The sequence below is a fragment of the Rutidosis leptorrhynchoides genome, chromosome 8 (genome assembly GCF_046630445.1).
Source record: "Rutidosis leptorrhynchoides isolate AG116_Rl617_1_P2 chromosome 8, CSIRO_AGI_Rlap_v1, whole genome shotgun sequence".
NCBI classification, from domain to species: Eukaryota; Viridiplantae; Streptophyta; class Magnoliopsida; order Asterales; family Asteraceae; genus Rutidosis; species Rutidosis leptorrhynchoides.
Window position 1 is genome coordinate 304,510,925 of NC_092340.1, and position 14,794 is coordinate 304,525,718.

Consider the following 14,794-nt stretch of genomic DNA (forward strand, 5'->3'; position numbering starts at 1 on the left):
GTGACCTCATCTAGCTAAAAACCGCTTACAACATTTACATTGTGTTACACTTGCATGGCAATTTAGTTCTGAATTTGAGTTGTTATTCAGGTTCACCCACGGCATGTTCGTTTAGCAACAAGACTGCTAAAACTTCAGTAATCAGGCATGTTTTAGTATGCTGTTAGTTCTCTATTCTTAAATGGGTTAAGATTACCACCTGCAAAAAAGAATCCCCACTGATTATGTATAGAAACTTGCAGTGTTGAATCAACTGAGATAGACTTTACTGAGTCAAGCAGAAGATACATTGAGTCAAGGAATCGAAAAACTTGAACAAACGTTGGCTCAAACTATTGCGAATAATATAACGGAAGGTAGAAATTATGACACACATATGAAGTAGGTGATCGAGGGGCTCGAAGCGCTAGAAAACTTCTCGAATAAGGTATACACAGCTCTAAAAATAAACTGAGGAGGTGGGTAACACCACATGATAGGTTGTGTGTCAAAATGGGTTGGGCTAGGTTTGCTCCAAAACGCTTTACTGTCATTTTCATAATTTTATAAATAATTGGCTCTATGATTACGATTAGCCTAGTTAATATTCTTGTGATACACTCATGTCAAAATAACACATCATGTCAAAAAGCTTATATGCTTCTGTATAGTGATCCTGATAGGAACACATATTGCAGTCAAAATAATTGAACTTGATGAAGTGCTTTCTCAAAGAGCGTAGGCTGTTGTATAGTGTCATCTCAAAGAGCTGATACGTTGTTGTACAGAGACAATGTAAGTTAAACATTGAAATTATTCCATTGTTTATTAACACCTGAGGTGCCGAAATGGGTGGTTGGTCGTCCATGTCCTGAGGAATTACTGTGATAGCATTCATAAAAAATATGTTTCCTTTTGAATTTGTTTTCAGATACTATGATTAATTATTACCAGCAAGATGGTATTCACTTTGTTTCAACTATGATGAACGTGTGACAGTTCCCCAAATCAAAAAAATAACAGGGTGACTCAAAAGAATGGGTTGTCACATAATCAATGTTAAGTTTTTTAAGGTATGTTCCTGATAAAAATTAGAGATTTTTTGTTTAATTTTAACTTGATTTTGCACTTATAGAAAGTATATTGTCTAAACAAGTTAAATGCTTACCTAGCATATGCAGTTGTTTGGAGTCTTTTTCCATTTTGTGTTCAATAGCTTTGGTCATCAGAATGCTAATTCTAGTGTAAAAAGGGAATAATGATGTTATCAATTGTGAGTTTTATGGGCTCAACTTTTTATATTTGCCTTAATTGCGTGCCGTTCATTCTCTATGCTTACCAGTTACTACTTGATATGAAAATTTATGTTGTTGTCATTTGGCAGTCAGATCAGCTGAAAATTTATGTTGTTGTCATTTGGCAGTCAGATCAGCTTAGTATAAGGAAACATGTTAGTTATCTTATTATATTCTAAGATTGCAATCTTATTATATGCCACAATTACCTTAATTACAGCTTAGTATAAGGAAACATGTTAGTTATCTATATTCAGATATAATAGTACCATACTAGGGCGAATTACAAACGTGTTAGTTCGCTCAATTACATTTTGTGGTTTAATAGGTATACAGAACAAGACTAGCTCAGGGGGTATTCGGACGGAGGTAAACATCAAACTTATTAACGACCGAATATATGGATTTAGTGAACTTAAGTCAGACTCTAATTAAATTTAATGATTACCAGTTGGCTTATATAGTAACTTTTGCTAATTAACCTTCTGTATTTTCTGTCATGATAAGTATTTTTGTTTTCATACTAGGTTTTGATCAACGACCTTCAACATGTTGTCACCGTTAATGTTAAGCGAGAATTGCTGATGTTGAAACTTTGATCAAGGTCAAGGATTGACCTTTTTTTGGTTAGAGATATTATCTTATTAATACCTATGACGTGAGTTAGTTTCTGATACTATCTGCGTACTACTCTTACGAGCATATTATATTATCTTCCAGAAACTGAAGATGTGAATTGGGCACATGTTCACCCGGTAACTTATTCTAGCTCAAGGCTATCTTCCTTACAATTGAATTATTCCTAAAACATGTTTACGAAAATATTACGGAGTAATAATTATTTTTAACTTTCTTTTCCTTTTTCCTTTTTAGTTTTTAATTTTTATTTGTTTAATTACAAAAATAATACTAGAGACATGTAAATTCACTTTCAGTCTACCTCAATTGACTTGAACTCTAAATTTGATTATAGGAAAAAGAAGTGTCATTTTTATCTATCGTATCTTATACCATATAATAAGTATTTAAACTGAAGGTTTTAATTATCTAACACAAGTTCTTAAATTTAATTTTTAAGTGTTGAGAAAGAAGTTGGTGCAACTCAACCAATCAACCCCCTATCTTGTATAGCTATTTAAAATTTGATGTGTGATGATCTTTCATAACCCTTGACAAATTAATAGAATAAAATATATTGTTCATTCGTAACCCTTGACAAATTAATAGAATAAAATATATTGTTCACTTTTTGCTATTGATTACTTGGAAACAGCTCATCGGAATTTGAAGGTCCATTTTTGACCCAGTTCCCCGAATGGGTCGTTCTGGATTATGTAACAAACGAAATGGGTCAAGACACTTTGAAAATCTTCAAGGAGTGGATATGTCATCCTTAACTTCGGAGTAAGAAGCTAAGATATTTTTCCATGTCTATACTTTAGAGTAATTATTTTTATATGGGATGGATATGTCATCCTTAACATCAGGATCCACCAAATATAGACGAGAGGAAGAATGCAAGAATTCATGCAAGTTTTCTTCTTAATTGTATAAGTTCCTTCATTAACTCAAGTAAATTTATGTATTTTTTAAATTTGTTCCTATCTCAACCGTTTTATAATTTAATTGGAAATTTTTCTAAACAAAGAAAAGAAATGTTTTGCATTTTGTAAACACTTGTCACGTTGCAGATCTAGGTTATTAAATTTTCATACACAATTAGTAGTTTTTATAGTTTTATTTTATAGTTTTAAATACTAAAACTTCCATGAAAAAGTATGCATTGACTATGAGAATAAGTTTGTTTTTATGGATATGAGATTGCATTCGTATGTAAGACCCTAATTAGTTTGTACAGCAGTGTAAATATGTTACATAGAGTGTGGGTGATGTTGTGCAGTTAAACAGAAGCCACTAAGTGAGCTGAGCCTAGTGCGCGCCACGCACACTAAAGGGAGCGCGCCGCGCAACCCTTACTGTAGCCGGGTTCCAGCTTTTTAAATCAGATATTTTGATGGGCATTTTGGTAAATTCACTTATGGACGGGTTAAGGACAGATAGGTCTGTTTGTGGAGCACCATTACTCCATTATCAACAACCTTATCACTTTAACTTTAATTCTAGAGAGAGATTGTGATTTTTGAGAGAGAAAGCTTAAATCCAAGAGGAAGGAGCTTGTTTTGGGTTAAAGTTCAAGTATTAAAGTCGTTCATCTTATCTCTAGCTTCGTTGTGGTGGTTGTGGTATGTTCTAATTTTATTTTCCTTACTTTGATTTAGTGTAAGGGTTAGGGTTTGAGTAAATGATGAACACAAAACCCATTATTGGTGATTTTGGGTGTTCTTGGGTAAAATTGAGTCTTGAATACTAATTGGTGACTAGTCTAGGGTTTCAAAGTATTAAATGATGTTTATGAACCCTAATTGGTGAGTTAATTGCTATCACACCTAGTTATTTAGTAAATGGGTGTTGGTTAGTTAGTGGATGACCCGAAATGGGTGTGTTGTCTTAAAATGGTTATTTGGGTAATAAATTGACCTAGTTTGGAAAGATGGCTATGAATTAACCTAATTATGTATTAGTTGGTGTTGTTGGACCTTAATCACTAGCTTTAAAGTGATTAGTGGTGGTCTTGACTTTAATTGGGCGGTTTTGGTATAAATGGGCGATTTAATACATTAAGTCATTAAATGCTCATATGTAAGTGTTAGTATTGAGTCCACTTAGCTTGTGTGTTGATCAAGTACTTATTATATTAGGTACTTTGCTTTGAAGCTTGTGGAGGTTGAAATCGTCATCTAATTGTTAAGGTGAGTGGAATAATTATATGCGTATGTATATAATGTATCTATTTGTTGTAGCGTGAAAGGTGTAGTGTCGAGGTGTTAAGACACCACGTTTCACGTGAAGGGTGTAGCATCGAGGTGTTAAGATGCCACTCGGGTGTAGCATCGAGGTGTTAAGATGCCACCTAGGAGTGTAGTGTCGAGGTGTTAAGACACCACTCCGTAAAATAATGAGTGTTGCATCGAGGTGTTAAGATGCCACTCGGGGTGATGTGCCGAGGTGTTAAGGTGCCACCCTAGGGGTTAGTGGTGCGAGGTGTTAAGTGCCCTAATGGATGTTATGAACACCGATGGCGTTTTCGCGAGCGCCGTTCCCTTGTACTATTGGTCGACCATGGTTACTTGTGTTGTAAGCATATTATATCATTTAGAGTTATATTATTATGCGGTTGTTGCTAGCTTGTGGTATTGGAGATTATAGCTTGTTAATGTGACGATAAGCTAATTGTGTTACTAGCATGTTTGCGGTTTGTGTAAGTGTATGCAAGTAGGTATAATTATATATGTATACTTATAATTATTGCATTCACTAAGCTTTGCTTACCCTCTCGTTGTTTACCATTTTATAGGTTCGGTTTTGGACAAGGGTAAGGGCATCGTATTGGACTAGATATCCCGCTTGATACTAGGGGACGCTTTTGGCTTTAGTAGCTCTTGGAGTTTGACCGGTAGTTGGGTAGTTTAATCCCAAATGACATGCTCATTGTGTAGTTTGGAACTTAAACTTTTTGGTGGTCGAAACTCTAAACTTGTATTAAACTTGTATTTTGGGTCGTGTGGGCCCCGCTTGTAAAACATCATTTCTATGTTTGATTCGTGTTAGTTTTACATATATAAGTTTGTTGTGAAAAGCGTTCGGTCTAAAAGTGTCGGGAAGTCGAAGATCTTTTCGCGAAAAATGGACATTTTGGTCAGAGCTGTCTCAGGCCTTGTGCGCGCCGCGCATAGGCAGTGGTGCGTGCCGCGCACCCTCCAGATCAGTTTTAAATTTTTTTTATTCCGCATTTTTGGTTGGTTAACGGGTTGGGTTGTTACAAGTGGTATCAGAGCATGGTCTAAGGGATTTAGGCGACTTGAGATAGGTGCCTAGACTTAGACCTTATTGTGTGAGCGCTTTATGCGGGACTTGTAGGACTTTGGGTCTAATCGGGAATAGTTAGTGCATTGGTTTATGAGAATTAACCGTATGCTAATTGTTTGTGTTGTGTTTAGCAAGCATCAAGCGAGATTGGCGTTGTACTAGCGAGTTAATGAGACGTGCTCGCATAGTAATGACTAGCTACCATTATTACGGGCACAAGTCGTGTTAAACAAGCAATGTACGATGATTGTTGAGCGAGATGGAGTAGTGTGGCATATATGTATATACACATGTAATTGTCCTTTCGTTTTTGTGGTTTAACCTATTTCGTTTTATAGAATGAAGACGAGAAACGGTCCCGATCATGATAATGGAAGTACAAGCGAGGACGCCGAGTTTTCGGCCAAGGTTGAGGCCGTCTTTAAAAAGTTAAAAGCGGATTTTCTTACGGACGTCCGAAAGGTCTTTCAAGATTCGGTCGATGGGCAGGTGACCGATTTGATAAATGAACGAATGAAGGCCACTATCGAAGAGGCCCTTGACGCTAGGAATATCTATCCTCGCGGTGAAGGAGGCGAAGGAAGGCGGGACTTCCACTACAAGAACTTCAAGGATGCTCAACCCCCGATATTTAATGGGGTGCGGGATCCTTTAAAAAGTACATGTTGGATCTCCGATATTGAGGGAGCTTTCCGTACCGCGGAATGTCCTCCCGAAAAGAAGACGAGGTATGGTTATAGCATGTTACGCGAAGAAGCTAAGTTGTGGTGGGACGATAAAATCAACTTGTATGGTGAAGAACAATGTATGGGTTTGACTTGGGAATACTTCAAGAAAGAGTTTTTCAAAGAATACCGAACTTCTTCCGACCTCGATAGAATCCGGGACGAGTTGCACCATTTGCAATAAGGTTCCATGGATTTGGTTACCCTCAAGTCTACATTCTTCGCAAAGACTCGTTTTTGCCCGGAATATGTTGGTGATGATCATAAGCTCATGAAGGATTTCTACCGTACTTTTAATGAAGAGTACAAGGGGAAGATTAGTCGGGGTATGGCTAAGACTTTTGATGAATTGTTTGAGTTGGCTCGGGGTTTTGAGCCGGAGGTTCCAAGAAAGAGCGATTTCATGTTTTCCAAAAGAAAGTTTGAAGGTTTTAGTTACTCTAACGCCTCAAGCAAGAAGAGCAAGAGCAAGAGGGGGGCCGAAAGTGTCAATAGTGTAAAGAAGGGCACTACCGGTGGGTTTTCTTATACGTGCTACAATTGTGGGCAACCGGGTCATATGGCTCGTGAGTGTCCGAAACCATCTTCCGGAAACAAGGTCACTTGTTTTAATTGCGGCAAAGAGGGGCATAAGAAGCTGAAGTGTCCCGACTTGCGAAACGACAATGTGAAGCGGTTAGAGAGGGCGGCGGGTACGGCTAGGGGTCGCAACTATTTGATGACCAATGATGAAGCCAAACAATCGCACGAAGTTGTATCAGGTACTTACATGGTTAATTCTAATCCGGCAAGGATTCTTTTCGATAGTGGTGCAAATTTGTCGTTTGTGTCTCCTAAATTTGTGCCTAAACTTAATAGACCGTTAGCTAAGTTAAGTCGTCCGATAGAAGTTGAAATAGTGGACGGCAAGACGGTGCTAGTGGTTGATGTGTGTGAAAATTGTGATGTTGTTTTTGGTGCCGAAACCTTTAAAATTGATCTTATTCCAATGACCTTGGGCGACATTGATATTGTCGTTGGTATGGATTGGCTCGATCGTTATAGAGCCGATATTGCATGCCATGATAAGTTTATTCATGTGAAGACCCTAAGTGGGGGAGAGTTAATTATTCATGGTGATAAGCGAAGGAGACCGGTGCCGATATGCACTTTTGCACGGGCACGTCGTTTTGTTGTTACCGGTGGCATGGCTTTCCTTGCTCATGTTGTTGATACTCGCAATAAGCCGCCACCTATTCGTGAAATTCCGGTTGTTAGTGAATTCGAAGACGTTTTTCCGGACGAATTACCGGGTGTTCCAGCGGAAAGACAAGTTGAGTTTCGTATTGAGTTGGTTCCGGGAGCTACTCCCATTGCTAAAACTCCTTATCGTTTAGCACCAACGGAAATGCAAGAGTTGTTAAATCAAACCCAAGAGTTGCTCGAGAAGGGTTTTATTCGACCGAGTGCTTCGCCATGGGGTGCTCCGGTGTTATTTGTGAAGAAGAAAGATGGTAGTATGCATATGTGCATTGATTACCGTGAGTTGAATAAAGTGACGATCAAGAATCGTTATCCATTACCTAGGATTGACGATTTATTTGATCAACTTCAAGGTGCAACGTATTTCTCTAAGATCGACCTACGGTCCGGCTATCACCAAATGCGGGTCCGTGAGGAAGACATAGAGAAAACGGCTTTTCGAACGCGTTACGGGCATTATGAGTTTGTAGTTATGCCCTTTGGTCTTACGAATGCACCGGCGGCATTCATGGATCTTATGAACCGAGTGTGCCAACCTATGTTGGACAAGTTGGTAATAGTGTTCATTGACGACATACTAGTCTACTCGAAAAGTATGAACGAACATGAACATCATTTGCGTGAAGTATTGAAGACGCTACGAAAGGAGAAGTTGTATGCAAAGTTCTCCAAATGTGAATTTTGGCTAAGGGAAGTTCAATTCCTTGGTCATATTGTGAACGAAAATGGTATTCAAGTAGATCCGGGGAAGATCGAGACGGTGAAGAGTTGGGGACGACCGACTACGCCTACGGAAATCCGAAGTTTTCTCGGATTGGCCGGTTATTATCGTCGGTTTATCCAAGATTTTTCTAAGATCGCTTCTTCGTTGACGAAATTGACAAGGAAGAATGCGAGGTTTGTTTGGGAGAACGAGCAAGAAATTGCTTTTCAATTGTTAAAAGAGAAATTGTGTCAAGCTCCGGTGTTAGTGTTACCGGAAGGTGTTGAAGACATGGTGGTTTATTGTGATGCTTCCTTAAATGGTCTCGGGTGTGTTCTAATGCAAAGAGGTAAAGTCATCGCTTATGCCTCTCGACAATTAAAGGAACATGAAACGAGGTATCCGACTCATGATCTTGAGTTGGCGGCGGTTGTGCATGCGTTGAAAATTTGGCACCATTACTTGTATGGTGTCAAGTGTACGATTTATTCGGATCTTAAGAGTTTGAAACATCTCTTTAATCAACGAGATTTGAATTATCGCCAACGTAGGTGGATGGATGTGGTGAAAGACTATGATTGTGAAATACTTTATCATCCGAGTAAGGCGAATGTGGTCGCGGATGCGTTGAGTCGAAAGAGTCAACATCCGGCGATAAAAGTGGGATCGTTATGTTTGATTATTACCAACGATTTTCTTGAAAAGCTTGGTGAGATTCAAATAGAGGCTTATGTTCACAATAAGCATGTGGAACGAATCGTGGGCCAATCGGAGTTCATTACTATGGGCCCGCGTGGTTTGTTGTCTTTTCAAGGAAGGGTGTGGGTGCCTAAGATGGGTGATTACCGACGAGTGCTACTTGATGAAGCACATAAGTCAAAATATTCCATTCATCCGGGCGCGAGGAAAATGTATCTTGACTTGAAGAAAGATTATTGGTGGCCGGGCATGAAGCGTGATGTTGTGAAGTATGTTGAGCAATGCGTCACGTGTTTGCAAGTAAAAGCCGAACACCAAAAGCCGTATGGTAAATTGCAACCGTTAGAAATTCCGAAATAGAAATGGGAGCACATTACCATGGATTTCATAACAAAGTTACCTAAGACGGCGAGAACCCAATTTGATACGATTTGGGTGATAGTTGACCGGTTGACGAAAAGTGCTTTGTTTCTTCCCATTAAAGAAGCGATATCGTCAGAGACCTTGGCTAAGTTGTTTATCAAGGAAGTGGTCGCTCAACATGGGGTTCCTATATCTATTATTTCGGATCGAGATACCCGTTTTACATCTCGGTTTTGGGAAAAGTTTCATGAAGATATGGGTACGCAATTGAAGTTGAGCACGGCGTATCATCCTCAAACGGACGGTCAAACCGAACGTACGAATCAAACTTTGGAAGATATGTTACGGGCGTGCATTATTGACTTCGGTGGTAGTTGGGATGAGCATTTTCCTTTGGTGGAATTCTCGTACAATAATAGTTATCATACTAGTATCGGGATGCCACCTTATGAGATGCTTTACGGGCGGAGGTGTCGAACTCCCATTTGTTGGGGAGAAGTGGGTCAAAGAGAAATCGGGAGTACCGATTTGGTTTTAGAGACGAATAACAAGATTGATATTATTCGGGAACATTTGAGAAAGGCTCAAGATAGACAAAAGTCGTATGCCGACAAACGTAGACGAACGATCAAATTTCAAGAAGGCGATATGGTGATGCTTAAGGTTTCGCCATGGAAGGGTATTATTCGATTTCGAAAACGGGGAAAGTTAGCTCCTCGGTTTATTGGTCCCTTTAAAGTTTTAGCTCGTGTTGGTGAAGTCGCGTATCGTTTGGAATTACCCGAAGAGCTTGCGGGGATTCATAATACATTTCATGTTTCCCATCTCTGTAAGTGTCTTGCGGATGATTCATCATGGGTGCCGTTAGACGAAATTGAGCTAAACAATAAGTTATAGTATATTGAGGAGCCGATTGCCATACTCGATGAGAAGGTCAAAAGGTTGAGGCATAAAGAGGTTAGGACTTTTAAAGTTCAATGGCGTCGTAGTAAGGGTTCCGAGTTTACTTGGGAGCCCGAAGAATTCGTGTTTGTTTATCTTCCCTCTTGTCATGCGGCTTGGATCGTGAGGACGCGCTCCGAATAAGTGGGGGAGAGTTGTAAGACCCTAATCAGTTTGTACAGTAGTGTAAATATGTTACATAGAGTGTGGGTGATGTTGTGCAGTTAAACAGAAGTCACTGAGTGAGCTGAGCCTAGTGCGCGCGGCGCACACTAAAGGGAGCGCGCCGCGCACCCCTTACTGTAGCCGGGTTCCAGCTTTTTAAATCAGATATTTTGATGGGCATTTTAGTAAATTCACTTATGGACGGGTTAAGGACAGATAGGTCAGTTTGTGGAGCACCATTACTCCATTATCAACAACCTTATCACTTTAACTTTAATTCTAGAGAGAGATTGTGATTTTTGAGAGAGAAAGCTTAAATCCAAGAGGAAGGAGCTTGTTTTGGGTTAAAGTTCAAGCATTAAAGTCGTTCATCTTATCTCTAGCTTCGTTGTGGTGGTTGTGGTATGTTCTAATTTTATTTTCCTTACTTTGATTTAGTGTAAGGGTTAGGGTTTGAGTAAATGATGAACACAAAACCCATTATTGGTGATTTTGGGTGTTCTTGGGTAAAATTGAGTCTTGAATACTAATTGGTGACTAGTCTAGGGTTTCAAAGTATTAAATGATGTTTATGAACCCTAATTGGTGAGTTAATTGCTAACACACCTAGTTATTTAGTAAATGGGTGTTGGTTAGTTAGTGGATGACCCGAAATGGGTGTGTTGTCTTAAAATGGTTATTTGGGTAATAAATTGACCTAGTTTGGAAAGATGGGTATGAATTACCCTAATTATGTATTAGTTGGTGTTGTTGGACCTTAATCACTAGCTTTAAAGTGATTAGTGGTGGTCTTGACTTTAATTGGGCGGTTTTGGTATAAATGGGCAATTTAATACATTAAGTCATTAAATGCTCATGTGTAAGTGTTAGTATTGAGTCCACTTAGCTTGTGTGTTGATCAAGTACTTATTATATTAGGTACTTTGCTTTGAAGCTTGTGGAGGTTGAAATCGTCATCTAATTGTTAAGGTGAGTGGAATAATTATATGCGTATGTATATAATGTATCTATTTGTTGTAGCGTGAAAGGTGTAGTGTCGAGGTGTTAAGACACCACGTTTCACGTGAAGGGTGTAGCATCGAGGTGTTAAGATGCCACTCGGGTGTAGCATCGAGGTGTTAAGATGCCACCTAGGAGTGTAGTGTCGAGGTGTTAAGACACCACTCCATAAAATAATGAGTGTTGCATCGAGGTGTTAAGATGCCACTCGGAGTGATGTGCCGAAGTGTTAAGGTGCCACCCTAGGGGTTAGTGGTGCGAGGTGTTAAGTGCCCTAATGGATGTTATGAACACCGATGGCGTTTTCGCGAGCGCCGTTCCCTTGTACTATTGGTCGACCATGGTTACTTGTGTTGTAAGCATATTATATCATTTAGAGTTATATTATTATGCGGTTGTTGCTAGCTTGTGGTATTGGAGATTATAGCTTGTTAATGTGACGATAAGCTAATTGTGTTACTAGCATGTTTGCGGTTTGTGTAAGTGTATGCAAGTAGGTATAATTATATATGTATACGTATAATTATTGCATTCACTAAGCTTTGCTTACCCTCTCGTTGTTTACCATTTTATAGGTTCGATTTTGGACAAGGGTAAGGGCATCGTATTGGACTAGAGATCCCGTTTGATACTAGGGGACGCTTTTGGCTTTAGTAGCTCTTGGAGTTTGACCGGTAGTTGGGTAGTTTAATCCCAAACGCCATGCTCATTGCGTAGTTTGGAACTTAAACTTTTTGGTGGTCGAAACTCTAAACTTGTATTAAACTTGTATTTTGGGTCGTGTGGGCCCCGCTTGTAAAACATCATTTTTATGTTTGATTCGTATTAGTTTTACATATATAAGTTTGTTGTGAAAAGCGTTCGGTCTAAAAGTGTCGGGAAGTCGAAGATCTTTTCGCGAAAGATGGACATTTTGGTCAGAACTATCTCAGGCCTTGTGCGCGCCACGCATAGGCAGTGGTGCGCGCCGCGCACCCTCCAGATCAGTTTTAAATTTTTTTTTATTCCGCGTTTTTGGTTGGTTAACGGGTTGGGTTGTTACATCGTAATAGATCAATAACTAAAGCTAAAAATGAATTGTTAAAAGTGACTCAAACGGGTTGGTTTGTAAGATTCCAGGTTTGAAATCAAAAAGATAACATGAAATATGCCTTATCTCTAAGTATCAAGTATGAGTAGCAAAATAACAAAAATATAATCATCACACATTACAAACAAATTAATCTATAATAGATAGAAATCTTATAATGTTAGTAGCTAGCGTAATCTCCTCACACGATTTTGTTTCCTCCAGGGGATAGATTGTTGTTTGCAGACTCGGGCTATCTTCTTTATGGCCTTCGCAATATCGAAGGAGATATGTAAGGGAAGGTATATTAAATACTTTTTTTGACCTGATCTTCTGTATGGCATTCGCAATATCGAAGGAGAAATGTAGGGGAATGTATGTTAAATATTTTTGCACCTTTCTTGACCAGTGCTTTAGAAACTTGAGTGCGTATTTTTAATAAAGAATTATTGGACCCTTTTCCTCAACAATCTAATGATAATTGTTTATATGGTAAGTATGGATCAAGTTAATATTTAGACATGTCAAAGTGTACCAGTTCTAAATAATATTAATACCCCATTTTTTCTAATGTTACTTTGGTTTCTAATCAATGTAACAAATACTATATAAAATCGTATTAATGGAATAAATATAAATTTAACTTAACTCATAAAAACTCCGCGAATTCGAGGGCCTTAAGCTAGTAATAGTAATAATAATAATAATAATAATAATAATAATAATAATAATAATAATAATAATAATAATAATAGTAATAATAATAGTAATAATAATAATAGTAATAATAATAAAAAAAAAAATAATAATAATAATAATAATAATAATAATAATAATAATAATTCGAGCATGGTTATAGAAAAAAGAAGTTGTGATGTGGTCCAGCGGTTGGTGGTCTGCCTCCTTTAGGGGAGGTAAGGAGTTCGACCCTCGTTGGTTACATATTAAAAACACATTTTCAATTCTGCCATGAAGTATCCACCCATGACACCTTTCCCATATCGTTTGGTTGGGGGGGGGGGGGGGTAAAGGAGAGGGGGTTTTATTTGATCGTGCCCTTGGATCGGTTTCAAGGTTTCCTCCCGGGCAGCGATGGGAGCGGGGTTATTATCGCTGCATCGACATAGTCAAAAAGGGAGATGATTGCAACAGGTGGTTTAGTCTCCCTCGGGTGATTCCAATCGCTGTTCAAAAATAAAATAATAATAATAATAATAATAATTATTATAATTATTATAATTATAATAATTATAATTATAATAATAGGAACATAATATTAATAAAAATAATAATAATAATAATAATAATATTATTAATAATAACAATATAGTGAAACCTCTATAAATTAATAATGTTAGGACCGAGATATTTTATTAATTTAGCGAGATATTATTATATCGATAAATTAATAAATTACTAATTTAAAAAATTGGTTTATATTTGTGAGCAAATCTCAAATTAATGCATCGGCATTCGAAATTATCATGTCCATTCACTTTACCTATTTGAATAAAACATAAACAAGGATCTTTAAAATTCCCATAGATGTACATTCACACATTAATGAACTTGTCAAGTTCAATGTATATTGAGATTTCAAAAAAATAGTAATTATTAGTTTATAGTTTTGCAGGGACCATATATTTACATTGAGATTTCAAAAAAATTATTATCTTATTATTTAATCGATTGGGGTCTAAATTTGTACTGGTCCCACGTTGGGACCGGACAAATTATTAATTTTATCGAGGTTATCGATTTATTGAGTATTAAATTACAGAGGTTTTACTGTAATAATAATAATAACAATAATAATAATAACACGCCCACGCTTATATTGAACAAACTGGTTTAGGGAAAAATTTTAAAATAGGATACCAACTATTGGATCACGCTCTTATTTCAACGTTGGTTGGACGGTGGTGGCCGGAGACGCATACCTTCCACTTCCCGATTAGTGAAATATTTTTTAACCAATTAATTTGTATTTATGTAATATATAATTCGTATATTTATATTTATATTTATATTTATATAACCAATTAATTCGTATTTATATAAACAGTTAATATGTTTAATTTGTAGTTATTTTAAATAATTAATTTGTATTTAAATTTTATATATTCGTATATTTAAATGTAATTTATTTGTATTTAAATTAATTTGTATTTAAATTAAGTTGTATTTAAATTTATTTTTATTTAAATGTAAATAATTTGTATTTAAATTAATTCGTATATTTAAATGTAATTAAATTTAAATTATATATAATTTGTATATAAATTAATTTGTATTTAAATGTAATTAATTATGTATTTAAATTAATTATTTATATTCGTATATTTAAATTAATTTATATTTAAATTTTATATATATATATATATATATATATATATATATATATATATATATATATATATTGAAACAACCCAACCCGTATTCAACCGGGTAAATTATTATTATTTTTTTTAATAGTAACAATCATTAACATGCCATTAGAATGATATAAACCATTCCATACAACCCATTAAAATGTACAACAAGTTTAATGTTTACAAAAGGCACTAAGGCCATTAATCAAAAGTAATACAAGTTCGACCCATTTAAAATGATAGTTTTAATCCAAACTACACCCGAGCATGGCTTGGGGCTAAACTACCCAAAAACATTAGGTCATTTCCAAAAG

At 36.8% G+C, this 14,794-nt stretch overlaps 1 long non-coding RNA gene across 2 annotated transcripts; it reads left to right on the forward strand.

Annotated features, from left to right (window-relative positions):
• The first annotated feature begins 1,492 nt into the window (after nucleotides 1-1,492).
• On the forward strand, nucleotides 1,493-12,514 carry LOC139865023 (uncharacterized). 2 transcript variants are annotated; one of them, XR_011764573.1, is made up of 5 exons: nucleotides 1,493-1,643; nucleotides 1,802-1,878; nucleotides 1,995-2,029; nucleotides 2,548-2,803; nucleotides 12,334-12,514. It is a non-coding gene; the product is annotated as an uncharacterized lncRNA (long non-coding RNA). The 2 variants fall into 2 exon arrangements; XR_011764572.1 differs by having other exon boundaries at nucleotides 1,802-2,029.
• The last annotated feature ends 2,280 nt before the right edge of the window (nucleotides 12,515-14,794 follow it).